Raw genomic sequence first — 15,843 nt, 5'->3', positions numbered from 1 at the left:
TTTCAGTTGATTTGCCTGTTCTGCTTCCCACTATGTCTGTGGTGAATCCTCTTACCACCTCCACCCACCACATCTCTGGCCTACACCCCAGTTTTTGTATGCATAAATAAATAAATCTTTAAAAAAATGAAGTAAGAGTCTAATCATAGAACTTGGGTTATACCTAGTTTGGTGCAGTTAGAAGTATTTGAGTGCACAGCCTGTCAGTCTCTGGGGTGTAATAATGATTCCTACCTCTATGGAGTTTATGGTCTAGCTGGAGAGAGGGGCAAAACTAACTAGACATATTTTAAAAATATTTGCAAATTGTTTCCTCATAGTCCTCACTATAAATGCAAGCATGAGATGGAGAATAACATGGAGTCCTTTTGTAGATAGAGTAGTGAAGCAAGAACAGGGGAAGTGACCTGGGAGACCTGATTGCTAAGTTGTAGAAGGAGTCACCATTGCAGTATTGTAGAATAAGAGCATGTCATACAAAGGGAAGAGCTGGTACACAGCTTTAAAGAAGGCCAGTATGAATGGAGGGTAGTTAATGAAAGGGCGCAGAGACTAGATAGTTCTGGCCTTTACCTTAATCGTGCATAGCCATGTACATGCCAGAGTAAGAAGCGTGTAACACAATCCACTTCACTGGTTGATTTGCTGAGACTAGATTGTGGGAGACTAGTTCAGAGGCATGAGATGATATTAGACTAAGGCTGGTCAGTAGAGCTGGGGAAGCCCACCTTTGTGATAAATTTTAAAGCTAGAACCTGTGGGCTTGCTGTCAGAAGGTCAGTTGTTTTTTGAGAGTCACACCATCATAATCACCATCCCATCATTTCCCGCAAGAAATATCTCTTTCATGTAATCATAAAAAGTTTTTTTGAGTTTCTACTTCTGGGTGAGCTCTTGGGTAGGCATTAGAGTGAATGCAGGAATGACTAAGATACTGTCTCCCTGCTTCAAAGTCTTAGTGACTAGTATTGGAAAATAGCTTTAGCCAATTTCCAAGTATTTTAGACTTATGGATTTTGAAACTAGACTAGACTGGATTTAAATTTATACTGGGAAGAACCATGGGTTAGTTCTTTGCCTTGAGTAAGTTTTCCAATTTCAGTCCTTTGTTATAATATGGGGTTGGTGATAGCAACCTTATGGGTTCCCAGTGAGGATTAAATGAAGCAACATGGGTAAAGACCTTCATCTAGTGCCTTGCAGATAATAGATATGAGATAAAGCTACAGTGATAGGTATAGGAAGGTATGTGTCTATAGTTGCAAAACAGTCCAAGTTAGGAGTAAGGAGGAACCCAGATTGCTTCTTGATGAGTAATTCAGAGAAGGCTTCTTAGAGAAACGATTAGACAGCCTGAATATTCATGTTAGTCTATTATGAAGAGTGAAATGGATTATTCTTCCTGTGTGTAAAATTTTTCAGATGTATGATACAGTGTGGAATATGCTTTTTTAAAGTCACCTATAAGCCCCTAAAATGGGAAATATTTTGATGGGGATAGACAGGGCTGCCATGTGCAGCTGCATGGTTTGTGCACTGGACAGCCATATTTGCTGGCCCCAGGTTGGCAATAGGAGTGACATGAGCAAGGCCAGAAGCAGGAAATTCCAGACTGTCTGGAATGTACTACATAATGTCCATTGGCCAGAGCTTGGTATGCCTGCATATAGATGAGCCTTGTGCAAAGTAAGGTTAGTACTGCCTCAGAGAACTTCGGTCCCTGAGGTACATCCCAGGATATATGCTCCTGCCCTTGCTGTGTCAGTGGGAACCTGCATCAAAGTGGTGTGACGAGGTGGTTCTCTAGAGGGCTGATGGGCAGAATGGATTGAAAGGGAATGAGAACAAAAATAGGGATATGAAAATAGCTGCTGTTTGGGTTAAGGCCCAATTATTGCTTCTTCCAGGACTTTCTTGGGCAGAAAGGCCACTCCCTCATGGATTCTGTCTTCCAGAAGTGTTTCACTCAGTTTCAGCACACTTTATAGAGATGATTTTATCTTCCTCTGTCTCTTAGAATGCCAGTATATTGGTGGGAGGCAGGCAGTCTCTTAAAATCTTATTCTACCCTTTTCTCTACCAGTACCTAGCACACATAATGTGTTCTAATAAGATACTTGTTGAATGACAACGGGAGAGTGGTAACTCCAAACTCGTAATGAGAAGTTGTGAATACAGGATTCACATACTGAGATTGCCTCTGTGTCTAAGTAGGAGATACGACTAAAGAAGCCACTGACTGGGGAGGCTGTGGTCCCTCTAGTGGCTAGGGAAATATTAAAACTCTAAGACAGAAGAGAGTTCTGACATAAAGAGGAGGGCTAAGTGCTGAGGAGGGATTCAGCTGGGAAATGTGGAAGGAGTTCCCTCTTTGAGGCAGCAGCCAAGAAGACTGATAGAATAAACAGGAGCTTTATAGAGGAATGGGTGTGTGGTGTTGGCAACTGGATGAAGTGGAAGAAGGCATTGCGTGAGGCCCTGGAGTAACCATTCTTAGTGCTGCCAGTGTTTATTCTGCCTTTGGGGACAGGTGTTGTAACAGGAAAAAAGTATTTTGGTATCATTTTTGATGTCCCCATAATTTCAGAAGACCAATTCTTACATGCTCCTTTTCCACAGTTTAGAACAACAAAAAGAGATCTTTCAAATTCAGAGTTTTTCTCAGGGGCCATCTAAGTCTGTTATTACCATGTTAGGAAGAACCCACACCTGCCATGGGAGAAGTTGTATTATGTTTTGATAAAGTTGCTGAAAATGTGTGAGCTGTCTTCAGTGAGTTGCTGGTATTCAACGGTGACTTTTATGAACAAATGAGCAATTGATGCAAGATCCAACAGGCAGTTCCTTTAAAACCATTGCTGCCAGGACAGGGAAGGCCCTTACAGTGGCAACAAAGCTTGTAATTCTGTTAATGTTGGTGTTAAAATGTAGGGTCTCCTTATCCAGGATTCGGTATCTTCAGTTCAGTTCCCACAGTCAACTTGGTTCTGAAAATATTACATACAATAAGATATTTTGAGAGCGAGAAACCATGTTCACATAATGTTCATTACAGTGTATTGTTATACTTGTTTTATTGTGTTGTTGTTACTCTTACTGTGTCTAATTATACATTAAATTTTACTAATATGTTTCTATAGGAAATGTAGGAATACTTTTTGCCTGTAAGAAAAAACATCGTATATATAGGGTTCTGTACTTGTCACCATTTCAGGCATCCACCAGGGGTCTTGGAACATATCCCCCACAAATAAGGGCTAACTACTGTATTATTCTGAACTGGTGAGCAGCTTAATATCCAGAGTAATAAGAGACCATGTACTTTTTTGTTAGCAAAGTTAATGACGAACCAGGATTTCCATTTGAGCTGTCACAGAGTGACTGTAGTATCATTTGGGCACTTCTGGTTTTTCATTGAATGATTGCTTTCATAGTATAGAATTTTTTTGTGTGTGTGGAAACTGCATAGTAATGCCATGCTTTCTTGATGATGTTTTGATGTTTCAGATTGGCTCATATTTTCCTCAGTTACTCAGTTTTGTGGAGTTTTTTTTCAGTACTTTTTTTTAAGATTTATTTATTTTTGTACAAGAACTGGGGTACATGCCAGAGGCGAGGGAGGGTGAGAGGATTCACCAGAGACAGAGCAGGGAGCAGAACCGGCAGACAGACCAAAATACACTGCTGAGGGGACCAGCGGGGGAGACAGGAGACATCTGCTCCGCCATGTGGGTATCTCCCTGGCTGGCTGGGAATCGAACGTGCGCTGCAGAGGCTGCGGACAGCTTCACAGCGCTGCACTCAACCCACTGCGCCACCGGGGAGGCCAGTTACTCAGTATTTTTAAGAGGAATGTTTCAGATTGTAAATTATTTTCAGATTGTAAAATATCAGTGGATCCCTCTAAAATCAGTGGATCAGAAACCGGCTGTATACTTGAATCTCATTCCGATTGGGCCATCCAACCTGTTGAATGTACATCTCCTGGGTTAGGATTCAGGGGGCTGTATTCTAAACATCTCTCTAGGCTGATTCTGATTCTCAGACTACCTAGGATGGCTATGATCACAGACGGTCCATCCTTTCTATCAGGACTATATTCCCAGTGACTGGTATAGTGAGCGCAAAGATCAGCACTCAGAGCTTTGTTGAGTCTAGCAAAGATAGCATGATAGATGGCCCCCCTTTTTTTTTCTTCACTTTGTATATTTTGTGCTGGAAAAGTCACATTATGGCCTCTCAAAGTGTGGAGAGTAAAAAAGGGTTCCTTAAATCCAGAGGCACATTTCTTTTGAGGTTGTTTACCAAGTTGTGAATCTCAGTTGGTCAGTTAGCATAAATGTCTGGTCTTGAATAACATAGTGTGTAGTACTATTTATGTACATTTACTGTGAATCTCACAGGTAGAATTAGCTGCTGACTTGTGGGGTGCATTTGGGTACTATGTTGAAAGAACTGTGTGCTTGCATTGCTCTGTGCTCTGCTGCATCTCTTTGAGTTTGCTTATGAAGAATGACTTAATTTCTCTGAAACTGTGTTAGGCACACATGGAATGATTCTACCTATGTGAAATAATTGAGTGATATTAGTTCAGCTTAGACAGGTGCCACATTTAGAGTCTATATAAGTTAATTAAAACTCTGTTTAAATGTTAGTTTTGACTCAAATTATTTAGGTGACCCTCTTGTTCACCCTTGACTCAGCCTTGAGTTCCTCCCCGAGGGAGGCCTCAGTAGTCACCTGTGCTTCTGCCACCTTTTCCCAATTTTAATCCATCTTTGTAATTTACACACTTACTCCACTTTACAATTTTTCTTTGAATCAACCCACTTTTACTGAAATAAATCCTTTACAAAGTAAGCCTTTCTAGAATCATCAACATGTGTGATTTACCACAGGTAACAAGAGTAAAAATAAATATATGTTAAGAGATTATTAAATTCTGTGTTGATGCCCTTGCTAGTGCTGACTTTGAACTGACGCCTGCTTCCTTTTAAAAAGGAGACTAGTATGTTTTGAGCAAGTGTTACCCATGTAGAAATGTTATGGTATTAGAGGAACTAAAAGAGATTTGGAAGGGAGTAAGATTTCACTTAAATTTAATGTTATTAATGTTGGAGAGTGATACCTGCTCCATATTGTGGGAGACACCAGGTCAAGCAACTATATTTGATTTCCACAGTTGTTTATGGAGCTCTCTACTAACACCCTAGTCCTAGGAAATACTATACAGAGGAAGTAGAATTCTAGAATCACATATTGATCAGCAAAAGGATCAGAGAGGAAAAATACCCTTTACCATTTATCCAATGATATTCTGTATAGAGCTATAGTCACTGTGAGTGTAACGTGGTTCTGGACCTCACTGTGAAACATCTGCCCCTCTCAGACCTCTTCTGATCAACAGAGGTGTCATAAATGACTTTTTATAACTTTGTGAAAGTAGCTTTGACAGAAACTCAGCTGCCATCTTACAACTTTCGTGCTTGCAGATATGAGTCCTGTAAAATTAACCTCCACATACATTGTTTGGATTTACTGATCCTTTTAAGTGCACTGAGGTAGCTTGGGTTCTTTTCAATGTTAGTGTAAATTATAATTTCCAAAATGTCATTTTCATCCGAGGATGAGTAAATGGAAATTTACTCATTCTTTTTTGAGCTAATTAATTGCTTTCAAAGAACCTTAGTGTAAAAGCAAAACGAGTCTCACTTTGTGAATCAGTGGGATGGTTCTGGCAAAAAACAGATTGCCTATATTAACAGTACTTCAGTAGATGTGGACAGTGCCACAAATAACTAAGTCAATCTACATCACAAAGCAGAAGTTTGGCTATTTAATAAATATCCCTCCCTCTTTTGCCATTTGGTTGACTTAACAGCTTTAGATATTTTGAATGAGTTTATTTTATTTGGTTATTAAGTAAGTTTGTTTTTTGAATAAAGAAAAATGTTCTTTTTTTTTTCCTCTCCAGTGTGCTAACTAAATAATTAAATTTGGCCCAGACATTTTTTGTAATGTGTTTTGTTTTTTCTACTTGGAAACATTCATTCATAGTTAATCTTTTTAGGATTGACATTAATTTAAAAGTCCACAGAGTAATGATAATTTTTAATGGTATTTGATTCACACAGCATTTTTGTGTGTGTTATCTCATTTCCTGTTCTTAAGGACCCACAGAGGGATGATTTTATTCCCACTTTACAGATCAGACTCCTGAATTACATTTTTCTCAAGGATAAAATGTACCTGGCCAGGTTTTCCTTATTACTTGCTTGTAATAAGGATGTTTAGAGTTAAAAGAAAATCTGAGAAAGATAATACCAATTCCACATCTCACAAAACTATCAATAGTGACAAGATGTCCTAGCTCAGGTAGAATTTGAAGTTTGATGAGAGTAGCTGGGACAGCTTTGTAAACCCATTCCCTCAGAAAAGAACAGTTAGTAATTTGAAGCTGTAATGATGGTAGATACTTGGTTTAACATGGTCACTGAAATTTCTCTTTAGCTTATTCTTTATTTAACCCTAAGTTATATTAACTATCCAAAACCAAATTCCCCTTTTTGTTCCAGTTTCATAACATTTTGTAGCTTCTTTAGAGAATTAGTTGGGATATATTTATTTTTGTATTCAGTATAAAGATTGAAGCTGGTCGCAGAGCCAAAAGTATTACCTCCTTTGTATCCAAGACAAATTCCAGGGGTTGAGCCAGGGCAGGAAACTAACTAGAGGAACACATCAAAATGTGAATTATGTCAGTGAAGGAAATTCCAGGCTGACCATTTGACCTAAATCTCTTGTCACTGAGTAGCATAATGTTAAACAAATATAGTGAATTAATTTTTTGTTGCCATGGCAGAATAGTGCTAATTAAAATATTCGGATAACTTAAGTAACATCAGATAAAGGACCACTTTGTCTCTAGCTAACACAATTTTATCTTTTTTTCCTTAGTTATATAAAAACAGGTATCCTTAAAGTGGTCTTATTGATGTCATTTATAGCACCAACATTTTAATTTCTGGTAATAAAAATGTACTGATTTTTCCTCTTACTGAGTGCCTTATTATTGTCTATACTTTTGGGGATGCTTAAAAAAAGTTAACTGGCAAAGATGCATTTATTCATGCATTTAACAAATATTTATTGAGTACTGACTGTACTTTAGGCATTGATTTCCACTGAACTAGAAAAGCAATAATTTTATTTCATAGGGTTTATGTGCTGGCTAGGTAAGGTGGAATAAGAAAGACAAAATAAAGTAAGATGAGATTTTTCAAGTAGTGATAAATGCTAGGGGTAATGTGAAAGAGAATGACTGGGGTAAGACATTTTAGATAAGGCTAGTGAACAAAAGCCGCTCTGAGTTATTTGAGCTCAAGGATGAAAAAGAGCCAACCATTTGAAGAGCTGGAGAGTCAGGCAGTGAAAATAGGAAGTGCAAGTATCCCAAGAAAGGCTAGCGAGGAGGTGGGAATAGTGTACAAAGAGAGTGGGGAACTTGGGACCAGATGATGCTGTGCCCTGCAAGCCATGAAAGGCACCAGGATTGGATTGCCAGGAATTGCCATGTCACTGGAGGATTTTTGAGCATGGAAGTGTCTTGATTTGGTTTATGTTTGCTCTGTGGAACATAGGGGGCAAGAGTAGGAGCAGGGGGATGTGTTAGAGGACTGTTTTGCACTACTCCAGGTGAGAGCTGGATCAGGAGAGGAAGCTTAGGTGAAGGTTATGGTCGCAGAGGCTGAGCAGTGTGCATGGAATTGGAATTTGTGCAGCTTACAAATAGAAAGCCAGCCTGGCCTGCCCATGGACTGGGGATGAGCAATATGGGAAAAAGAAGGGATGAGGAATGACTCATGGGGGTTTTGGCTCAAGCAGCTGCATGACTTTGCCTAATTTATGGATCATGGGATTGTTCTTTCAGTATGTGCATGGGCTTTTATTTTTTAATGAGGTGTACTGACCTGACTGAAACGTCATGATGTATTCAATTTTTAGATACTTTCCGAAGATTCTTTGGGTAAAAAATAATTATCTCAGTATTTGAATTATTTATTTTTTTTTTAGTTTTTGTGGTTGTGGTTTTATTTGTTTGTTTGTTTAAGTGGAATAGTTGTCTAGTTACACAAGTCAGGAATTAAAAGAGCCTGTGTACACTTCCTGGGACCAACTCACTGATTAAAAAACACAAGGACATGTATCTTTATTTTTCCCATTAGTAATATAGTAATATACACTATAAAAGAAAAAACTAACCAACAGGAGGGCAGATATACAATCAGAATGAATAAAGCTCTCCATCTAGCTTTTCATGGGTACAATTTGAAAGTTTCAAGACTGGACAAAGTAACATGTGGCTGTGTGCTTCTTATTCCATCACACACATAAACAACTAGATATGTTGTAAATTTGCTTTTAAGCAGCATTTTATCTTATTTTTCCATATTAATGTGTATTACTCTATTTTTTTTAAATAAGTCTCCGCCATTTTATTAAAGTATTTAAGAGAATTTATCCACTCCCTTATTGATGGAAATTTAGATATCCGGCGGTTCACTATTATGTGCAGTACTGTAAAGCTCATCCTTCTCTGGGAATGTCTGTCAGTATTTCAGCATATTGATTCTCCACATGGAGGTTGGACAGAACGACCCTCCAGATTAGTACTACTGTGATTTAATGGACAACTTCAGCAGTTCTGATTTATGTTTCTAGAATAAAACTGAAAATGTGAGTCTCTAGAAGCATCAATAAATAGATAAATGTAAATTGTTAATCATTCACACTGCTACTCTTGACTTGTGTGCTACATATAGAAATCATTCAGATTGTAAAGGAGGCTTTTTAGGATAGAAATCATTATTTTCCTAATAATTATTTTGCAGTGCTGAAGCTACTTACACCTGCTATTTCAACTTTGTTCAAGTTGTGGTCTTACATATGACCAGAAGAGGGAGTTTTTATTGCTTCCTTGAGCTGTAGCACCTGCCACCTGGCTAAACTAATCCCTCCTGTGCATGTGCTGGTCCAAGCCCATGAAACGAACTGGTTTGAGACAAGGGTGTAATGACCAAATTTAGCTATTTCCTGCCTCATTGCACATTGTGTATATAGAAATCCCAGTTTTAAGGCTGCTCCACCTTTTGTTTTTAAGAAAACCATTCTCAGATTCAACTTCAAAGTAATTTTATACTTTTGTTCTGGTATTTTTAAGAGGGAAGAGGTGGGAATTGGGGGGGAGGGGAGAGAAAGAGAAGAAAGAAATTATCTCATTTTAAGATAAGTTGAAATGCAAGCAATAAGTCCCTAATCTGACATGATAGATAGAGTAGTCCTCTAGGGTCAAAATAAACTCTGGGGTGAAATTCATTTCATTGCCTCTTACACTTGAGATTCTATAAAAATTACTAGGATTCCGAATACTGAAGATTTGTAGTGAGTTATAGAAAGCTAAGGTGTTATTTCACTAAAGTGGCTGGTAGGCCTTTTTCAGTGTGACTCTTACAGTACTCCATTGTGCTAGACTCTCTGCTTGGCCAGACAAATGAAATGGATGCCATAATCAAGATGTACTTATTTGATGTAGTATCAGAATTAACATGCTATTTAAAATTTTTTTTTGAAAGATTTATTTATTTATTTATACAAGCACTGGGTACTGTCAGAAGCGCGGGAGGGTGAGAGAATTCACCAGAGCCAGAGCAGGGAACAGAACAGGCAGACTGACGAAATACACTGCTGAGGGGAGCAGCGGGCGCTGCAGGAGAGGTCTGCGTGCCATGTGGGACCCTCGCCAGCGGCCAGGGATCGAACCAGTGCTGCAGAGGCTGCGGGCAGCTTCACAGCCCAGTGCTCAACCGCTGCACCACTGGCAGGCCCTACGGTGCATTTTTTTATAACAAAAAATTCTAAACTAGTTTCTTAGGATATTTTTATTTACACTTGAATGCATTAAATATGTACACTCATCTTTTTTTACATAAATATACAAATCTAATTATCCCAACATGGGTGTTTTTCAGTTCAGCCTACTTTTTATTATTTAATTGCATCCTCATCTTCTCCAAATATAACTCTTGTCTACTCTATACACCATCTAGGTGTATATTCTTAGCACATAACTTAGTATCCACCCTTTTATATTTTTTTCTCATCAATGTAACCATATAAGCACATAAAATCACATATTTTATTAATAGGGCCTTTGGCACTGATTTAAAAAAAAATAGATTCTATTCACACTTTGGCTTCTTTTCTACTCATCAAGACCACATGGAAATCTATCCAGAGCCCAGGATATCACTACTTCCCTCTTTAGTGATTGCTTTCTGTTCTAAGGCACAACTGCTGTGAGGGCTGCCTTCCTCAGCCAGGCCCTCTGTCTGTGAACCTTTACTTTGTTTCCTCTTTCCTACCTCTGAACAGAGATTGCCACCCTGCTCTATGCATCCTTAACTGTTGGTGGTTTTGTGTCTATAGGATAGAATCTCAGGAAGTTGTTCCTGGGTCAGAAAGGATATTTCTTTGCATTATTAACAGCTGCTGCTAGATTGTTTTGCCAAAAGTTTGTAATGCCTTATATCTCTATTAGCCTTCTATGAGAGTGTTTCCACTAGGAGTAGGTATTTATTTTTCTAAACTTACTTTTTTTCTAAAGTCTCCTACATGGTTTTACACAGACACATGTGATTTATTGTAATTTGACTTTGAAGTAAATTTCTCAAGTACAAACTTTTGTACTAGTGTAACATAAGTTTGAGTAATACTTAATGATAGGAGGCAAAGACGTCTTTCAAAATGAGTGATGATTTTTAAAAATTATTGATTTAAACATTACAGGCAGTTTTCCTGGCATTCATGAGAAACTTCTTTTTTATTCAGTGTAGAATGTACCTTAAGAAAAAACATAGTTCTGTTAGGCTGAGATTCATCACTGCAAAATATATAGTCTCTTAGAGGATAACAATTTTTGGTAAGATTAATTGTAAGGTCACTGGAAAAAAAATGTTAGTTTTATTTCTGATCTCAGTTAGAATCCCTGCATTTGGTGTGATTGGTCATCTTTTAACAGCGTTCACTGTGTCTGACAAATAATGACTGGACTGAGGTCATGCAATAGCTAACACAAAGGCTGTGTAAATCAGGCCATGAGTTCATACCTTATTTTCCTGCCTTTGAACAACTGGAACAGCTAAAAAGGGTGTAGGGTAGGTAAAAAGGTATCAGGCTTTTTTGCCTTCCCGCCATTAGGATAGATGAGGGAATCCTGTGGTCCTGAATGCATGCCTGATGGCGGGTACCTCAAGTGGGTACACCTGGGCTGAGAGACTGGACTTTTAAAGGCGGCATCACAGGGATGCCAGCAGCAGAAGAAGCCGAGAGAGCAGCAGAAGCTGAGAGAGAAGCAGAGAAGGCCGGAGAGCCCAAAGTGAAGACCTGCTGGGGGCTGGCAGTCCTGCCAGCCTACTGGCCCCCCAGCGCCCCTTACTGCAGTGTACCTGGTAATCCCAATAAAAACCTGCAAAACCACTGAGGACTCTGACTCCTCCTTTACCCAGTCTGCATGGGATCAGAAAACCTGCACCGTGTCCATTCCTGACTCTACAAAGGGACACACTCATGAAATGTGACAGAGCCCTGAAGAGCTGTTTACCAGAAGATCAGATGAAGCCTGCCAGAGGAAGGCTGCTGCATGGTATTAACAACCCCCCAGGTGAATGATCCCCATTTAAACTACATCTCCCACCTCTCCTAATCTGGTGTGAGTACCTAGTAAGCGCTGGATAATAACATAGCAACATTTCTTCGTGAAGCTAATCTGATTCTGGATAGCAGGCTTCAGGCCCACAACTGAATGAATTGCTTGGTATTTCCAAGTTTGAAAATACTTTCTCCCCCTTTCAAGTGCTCCTTGGCAGCAGGTAAGGAATGTTAAAGCTCCTGTAAGTGCCAATTAAGGCCAATTATAACTCGCCCAGCCTGCTGAGACAGTGAAGTTAGTGGAGACTTCTTGTGTTCCTGTAAACTGGAGAACTGACAGGCACACAGTATTTCCCAACTGCCAGCAGCTTGTTTGTTGCCCTACCGAACACCAAATGACCCCTCTGCTGGCTTCTCAGGATTCGATTTAGGAAATACCAAGCTTTGTTGGGGACCTCACTAAATTCTGTCATAGTAATTACTATTTTTCTCCTACTCTTCCTTACCACATGTTGTCCGCCACCTTATTTCTCATTGCTTCCAATCATAATAACAAGCATTTAAGATGTGCTAGACACTATATTACCTCTTTTATTCCTTACCACGGACCTGTAGGAGGAAGTGGTTATTGCTTCCCAGGAGAGGGTCCCTCTTACCCCCACCAAGGAGGAACAGAATTTTGTTGCCCAAGTAGAAGTGCCGAGTCTGTAAGCTGACCTATGTGACCAAGACCTCACTGCCTCACCTACCTGCTGCTGGTTTGCTTTGAGCAAGCAGGCTAATTCATGGAAGAATTTGTGTGAGTTCAGGACCCCTTTTTGTACCTCAGAGTAAAATTGATGAGTGCACACCATCCATGCCACAACCCATACCTAGAATTTTTGATACCTCAAGCATAGGTATTACTTTAGTAAACTGTATTTTAGTCTCATTTTTTTAATAAAAAAGAAATGTGACTTTGTGCTATATCAGTGTTAATTTTCTTTGGATATTAGGACATGGTTTGAAGAAAATAATAATGTATTTTCCCAGGGCATTAAGGTGTATGTATCTGTTTAAAAGTTTAATCTGAACTTTATGGCCAGTTTTCATTTGTATATAATCTATTGATCGTTATTTATTTTCCTGGCTTATATTACCTTTCATGCCTCCTTTATTTTTATTTATTTATTTATTTATTTATTTTAAGATTTATTTATTTATACAAGCACTTGGTACAGTCAGAAGCGCCGGAGGGTGAGAGAATTCACCAGAGCCAGAGGGGAGAGCAGAGCAGGCAGAGTGACGAAATACACTGCTGAGGGAAGCAGCGGGTGGCAGGAGAGGTCTGCGCGCCATGTGGGACCCTCGCCCGGTGGCCAGGGATCCAACAGGCGCTGCAGAGGCTGTGGGCAGCTTTGCAACCCAGCGCTCAACCACTGCACCACCAGGGATGCCCATTTCATGCCTTCTTTGATGCAAGTTTTAAAGTAAATTTAAATTGTTTCTTATGTATAAAATTGATTGTATATGTGGGTTTGTAAATTTGTAGGAACACTTGCTGAAATTCAAATGATTTTACCACCCCCTTATACTGTCACCCACAAAAAGAAACAGTAGAAAGGCAAGCATTTGTATTGGGACACCAGAAAGATGCCAATATCTGATCTGACAGGTGCAGTGATGTGAAACTGAGGCATAGTCTAAAAAAGGCTCTCTTATCCCAGATCTATTCTGCTTGATGACATTAAGGAGACTCCTCAGCCACCCTTCGGGAAGGTGGGTGGGTGCAGTTAATAATGCTAAGACCTGTTGCAATCAGGTAGTACAGCAATGGATTTTTTTCCTTGTAGCTTAAGAAAACTTTCAGTGAATTATTTTTCTGAATTAACTTTTCAAAGTTTTGGGGAAAATATCCTCATCCTGTGATTCTAAGACCTGCTGATGTCTCTTTTCTTCCAGTATCTTATATGTTTATACCACTGTGTATTTGCATTAAATCTGAGGAGGGGGAGTACATTTCAGAAAAGCTCTCTGGATCTTAATATTGCTGACATGGTTGGATCTGAACATTTGCTGTGAAAATAAAGCAGCGTGGCTACTATTCTTTTGTTTTAGAGTAAATTTAGAATTTGTTTCTGGTCTAGTAAAAGTCATTTCCTATGCCTCATATGTCTCTCAGGCTTTCCAGGCCAAATCTTTTACACACATGTAATTCATGACATTTTGCCAAATATTCTGTAGGGGTTGAAGGTACTACGTAGAGGAATTTCCCTGTTTGACATTTCCAAACGTTCGTTCTAAACTACCAGACATCTGAATCTATTTATGTGTGTAGCCTTTATTATCATAAAACTTAGATCAATTGATGGTTTTTTTCCATGCTTATTTTGATAGTAAGATTTGGCAGTTGATAGGAAGGGAAGTAGTTATAAGGGAGTATAATAGGGCTGAAATAGAAAGAGTCAAACCAGGAAGACACGAGTCACTTAGGAAGAGAAATTTTTTAATTGAAAGTATAAATGATGCCAGCTTTAGTCAGGCATCCAAGGACTGAACACCAAATTCTGTATATCAAGTGTATATCTTTCTGAAATTACACAATTTAAAAAATATGCACAGAAAATGGGTTAAGATTTTTGTTTCTAGATTTAGGGAGAGAAAGTATGCTTAAGTACAACAAACTTTAGTTTTTTAAAGTGTAGCTCATGGTGAAGCGAATTATAGAGAAAAGCTGTTGATATTTATGGAAATGCATAAGTTTAAACCTTCTACATCTAGGAAGACAAAAAATGTAGATTGTATACTGGATCCTTTAAATCTTGTAACATACCTGTTTGTAGCAGTGTCATTTTAAAGGTATTCAGAAAAATCAGGATGTAATTTGCATTTTAGCAGGTTAAATTTATAAGTTCCATGTTCTTCAGTTTTGGCAAGTTGCCTTTTAAATAGAAAGATTAATTTACACCAGCCAGGACGCCTTGTATGACCATATTAGATGAAATTAGACTCCACCCCTTGTTTTCTGTTGATCTGCCAGGACCTTTATAATTCAAGTGCTTTTTACAGTAGTAGCAAATGTTACATAAGACCAAACATGGAGCATATTTGGAGTTGGTGGGCAGAAGCAAATCATGATGTAAGCCTGCAGTAGCAAGTGTGCAATGAAGCACAACCAAATTATGTGAATGGAAGGTAACAAGAAGCCTCTCCAGAACGGCCCTTCCTCCGCACCAGGGCTGAAAGCTCCACTGGGTAAGTTTTCCGAGGCAGTTTTCAGAGGCTGGACTTGGCTTTGGGCCCAGGAAGAGCTTGCGGAAGGTGGGTTAGGTCTTTGCTGACATTACATAGAACCAAGCAGATTGGGGAAGAATTCATGCCGGCCTCTTTCCTTCTGGTGTCTGTCCTGCCCTGCCAGCAGGCCCACAGCCGTAGGCTGCTGAAGTGGCGGAGCGAGTCAACTCTGCAGAGTGGATCAAAGTGGGTAATCGCAACAAGGGATTAGTTGCTGTAAGCTGTCCACGGAGCCATTCTGAAATGTCATTTGAGTGATCTGGCCAAAGTTCAAATGCAGTCAGGAGTCAAGTTTGCTATTAACTCCAACAAAATGCTGAGGTTTGCACCAAATCGTTCTTGTTTCTCAAAACTGGAAAGCATTGGTTACATTGCTCTCTAAAAATGGAGGAACGTTGTAACATGCTTTAACTGTTTGTTTTTTATCTCACTTGTGGTAAGTGAGGTTTCATGACAAGCAGTTCACAGTGTTTCCTGTAGAATGTGTTTGAAAGCTGTTTTGTCAGATACCTCAAATCCACAGAAAGTTTCCAACAGAACACTGTGTCAGGAGGAAGAACAATTTCAGAATACAAACAGTAAACCTGGGAAGTCATTCAGGAGCTTAGCTTAAATTTGAGTATATAAAAATTCAATTATGGACCTGAATGCTAGGAAAGATCCTTCTCCCTCCCCAGCAACCCCTCGCCTCTGTCCTCAAACAGGAAGTGAGGTGATAGTTGAGTGCTTTAATTTTCATGGATTCATGCCATCTGTAATGATGAACTTGACTTGATGGTTTTAATTGAGGTTGAAATTTAGCTGACTGAAGAACTTTAAATATCAACAGATCATAAAACTTTAATCAAATTGTTAGTTCCCTAA

At 39.2% G+C, this 15,843-nt stretch overlaps 1 protein-coding gene across 1 annotated transcript in view; it reads left to right on the top strand.

Annotated features, from left to right (window-relative positions):
- Positions 1 to 15,843, top strand: part of ATXN7 (ataxin 7) — a gene marked incomplete at both ends in the record, with an annotated part of 85,469 nt that overhangs the window by 42,062 nt on the left and 27,564 nt on the right.

The sequence above is a fragment of the Talpa europaea genome (assembly GCF_964194135.1).
Source record: "Talpa europaea genome assembly, chromosome: 11".
In the NCBI taxonomy this organism is placed as follows: domain Eukaryota; kingdom Metazoa; phylum Chordata; class Mammalia; order Eulipotyphla; family Talpidae; genus Talpa; species Talpa europaea.
This window is presented reverse-complemented; position numbering and strand designations above follow the sequence as displayed.